General features: G+C 33.2%; 1 non-coding gene across 1 annotated transcript; it reads left to right on the top strand.

Annotated features, from left to right (window-relative positions):
• Nucleotides 1-3387: 3387 nt before the first annotated feature.
• Nucleotides 3388-3494, top strand: LOC141559321 (U6 spliceosomal RNA). Its single transcript, XR_012487369.1, has one exon. It is a non-coding gene; the product is annotated as a U6 spliceosomal RNA (small nuclear RNA).
• The last annotated feature ends 300 nt before the right edge of the window (nucleotides 3495-3794 follow it).

The following is a 3794-nucleotide window of genomic DNA, read 5'->3' as shown; positions in this document are numbered from 1 at the left end:
GAGTTCCAAATGCTCTCCCTTCCTCACATCCCAAACCTTTCATTGAGAAAGAAGTTTGATATAGTTTGTACTTGTGTATTCATACAAACTATATTTTCATTTTAGCTCTGTTGTGAAAAAAATATTGATTCCCCCAATCCCCTCCTCCCAAAAACTCAAGAAAAATAAAGTAAAAAATATATATACTTCAATCTGTATTCAGATAAGCATCACTTCTTTCTCTGGGCATGGATAGAATTTTCATCTTAAGTCCTTGAGAGTTGTCTTGGATCACTGTGTTGCTGAGAATAGCTAAATAATCCTTAACTAATCATCTTACAACATTGCTATTACTTTGTACACAGTGCATTTTACATTATATCAGCTCATGGAAATTTTTCCTGGTTTTTCTGAGAGTATCCTGCTCATCAATTTTTATAATTCAATAAAATTCCATCACAATCACATACAACAATTGGTTCAGTCATTCCTCAATTGATGGGTATCCCTTTAATTTCCAGTTCTTTGCTACCAGAAAAGAGTTACTATACATATAGGTCTTTTTCCTTTTTTAAAATCTCTTTTGTGATACAGATGCATGTTTTATAGCTCTTTGGACGTGGTTACAAATTGCTCTAAAGAATGACTGAATGAATTCTACCAACAATGAGTTAATATCTCATTTTTTTTTCTCACATCTGGCTTATTAGCCAATCTAATAGACATGAGGTAGGTACATCAGAATATTTTTCATTTGCATTTCTCCAATCAATAGTGAGAACATTTTTTTCTTATGACTTTAAATTGCTTTGATTACTTCATCTGAAAATTATCTGTATCCTTTGATCTTTTATCACTTGGGGAATATCTATTATTTTTAAAATTTGTCTCTGTTCACAATATGCTTGAGAAATGAGACCTTTATCAGAAAAATTAGATTAAAGATTTTTTTTTGTTAGAATTGCTAAATGTATTTTCTTCCATTCTATCACTCCCATCTTTATTCTATTGTCTTTCTCATATCATCCTGTCCCTTATCAGAAGTGTTTTTCTTCTGACTACCCCACTCCTCACTGTAACTTCTCTTCTATCACCCTTCTCTCTTCCCTGGCCTTCTTTTATTTCTATCCCATCCTACTTTCCTATAGGGTAAGAGAGATTTCTATAGCCAATTGAGTGTGAATGTTATCCCCTCTTTGAGACAAGTCTGATGAGAATAATATTCAGTCACTTCCTCCCCCGCCATTTTTCCTTCATCCTCTCTACTCTCAAAGCTTTTCCTTTTCATTCTGATATGAGATAATTTACCCTATTCTTTCTCTCCCTTTTCCCTTTTTCCCAGTGCATTTCTCTTTCTCACTCTTTACTTTTATTTTTTAACTTATCATAATTTCATGTTCAACTCATATCTGTGTTGTATGTCTACATATACTCTTTCTAACTCCTCTAATAATGAGAAAGTTTTTATGAATTATAAATATCATATTACCATGTAGGAATGAAAACAGTTTAACCTTTTCAAATCACTTATTATTTCCCTTTCCTGGTTACCTTTTAATGTTTCTCTTGAATCTTGTATTTGGAAGCTAAATTTTCTATTAAGCTCTAGTATTTTCATTAAAAAAATACTTGAAATTCCTCTATTTCACTGAATATCTAGTTTTCCCTTGAAGGATTATGATCAGTTTTGTTGGGCAGCTGTTTCTTGGTTGTAATCCTAGCTCCTTTGCCCTCTGATATATCATATTCCAAGCTCTCAGAATCCTTAATGTAGAAGTTGCTAAATCTTGTGTTATACTGACCATAATACTTGAATTTTTCTCTCTGGCTGCTTGCAATATTGTCTCCTTAACCTGGGAGTTACAGAATTTAGGTTTAATATTCTTTGGAGTTTTCATTTTGGGATCTCTTTTAGGAGAGGATCTTTGAGTTCTTTCAATTCTCTTTTATCCTTTCATTCTAGGATATCAGAGCATTTTTGAAACATGATGTATATAGGTTCTTTTTTTTATTATGCCTTTCAAGTAATCCAATAATTTTAAAATTATGTCTTCTGGATTTATTTTACAGATCAGTTATTTTTTCAAGGAGATATTTCACATCATCTTCTATTTTTTCATTCTTTTTAAATTGTTTCTTAATTTTTCACAAAGTCCTTAAATGGCATGTGCTCAATTCTAATTTTCAAGGAATTATTTTCTTCAGGGAGCTTTTGTACCTCCTTTTCCATTTGGCCAGTTCTACTTTTTTAAGGAGATGTTTTTCTCAGGGAATTTTTGTGCCTCTTTTACCATTTGGCCTAATCTATTTTTAAGGTGTTATACTTTTCGGAATTGTGTATTGACTTGTGATTTATTTAATACCAGAAATTCCCAATTGTGTGTGTGTGTGTGTGTGTGTGTGTGTGTGTGTGTGTCTTTTACCAATCTATTGGCTCATTTTTTCTTGATTTTTTTTTGCATTACTCTTAATTTTCTTTTCATTTTTTTTCTTCTACCTCCTTACTTAATTTTCAAAAGCTCTTTTGAGCTCTTCCATTTCCAGAGACTAATTCATATTTTTCTTGAAAGTTTCGTATGTTCTAGCTTTGACTTTGTCATCTTCTTCTGAGTATGTGTTTTGATCTTTTTTATCACTATAATAACTTTCTATGGTCAGAATTTTTTTCTGTTGTATGCTCATTTCTCCCTATTTCTTGATTTTTAACTCTTTGTTAAAGTGGGTCTCTAATTCCAGAGTGGAAGACACACTATTCCAAATTTCAGGGCTTTGGTTCATATATTTTCAGAGACACTTCTAAGTTCCTGGAGTTTTCAGTTTTACCACCTTGGAAAAGTGGTACCTTTTTCCAAGGTGGTACGATCTAAGTATTTATTACTCTCCTGACATATGCTCTTATCTATGAGCAACCACAAGCACTGTTTTCTACTTTGGAACTGTGACAATTATCCTTATTCCATTGTGGCTGCAAACTATAGTGTTCTAGCACTGTTCCTCTTCTTGGAACTATCATGCAAACCTGCAACCCAGATCTGAATGAAGGCAAAGAAATGGCATCCTGCCTCAATAAAGACACCCCCTATAAATTCCTTTTGACCAATTTTTTGATCCCCTTATCATCTGTGGTTTGATAGCTCCAGAAGCAGCTATTACTCTACTGATTCAGTGGCTCCCAAAGCCTGCTCCTGGTTTGCTGGGGCCCAATCTGAACTAGTGACCTGAATTGTATTTGCCCTATAGTCATCCACATGTAACAGATATTTCCTGCTGACCTTCGAAGATGATTTTGGCTGGAAAATTATTTCACCACTTTTATGGGTTTTACTGTTCTAGGAACTATCCAGGTGTTTGGAAGGGTTTGGGGAAGAATGCATCTTGGTTCCCATCCTTTTGTTAATAAAAATGTTGGTGCTTGCTTCGGCAGCACATATACTAAAATTGGAATGATTCAGAGAAGATTAGCATGACCCATACACAAGGATGACATGCAAATTCATGAACCTTTCCATATTTTTTACCTCTCAGACTTGTGGAGGAGGAAGGAATTTATGACAAAAGGAGAACTAGAGATTATTATTGATCACAAAACAGAAGATTTTGATTACATCAAATTAAAAAGCTTTTGTACAAACAAAACTAATGCAAACAAGATTAGAAGGGAAGTAACAAATTGGGAAAATATTTTTACAGTTAAAGGTTCTAATAAAGGCCTCATTTTCAAAATATATAGAGAACTGACTCTAATTTATAAGAAATCAAACATTCTCCAATTGATGAACAATTTTCAAATGATGGAATTGAAACTATTTCCACTC

Source organism: Sminthopsis crassicaudata, chromosome 2 (genome assembly GCF_048593235.1).
Source record: "Sminthopsis crassicaudata isolate SCR6 chromosome 2, ASM4859323v1, whole genome shotgun sequence".
Taxonomy (NCBI): domain Eukaryota; kingdom Metazoa; phylum Chordata; class Mammalia; order Dasyuromorphia; family Dasyuridae; genus Sminthopsis; species Sminthopsis crassicaudata.
This window is presented reverse-complemented; position numbering and strand designations above follow the sequence as displayed.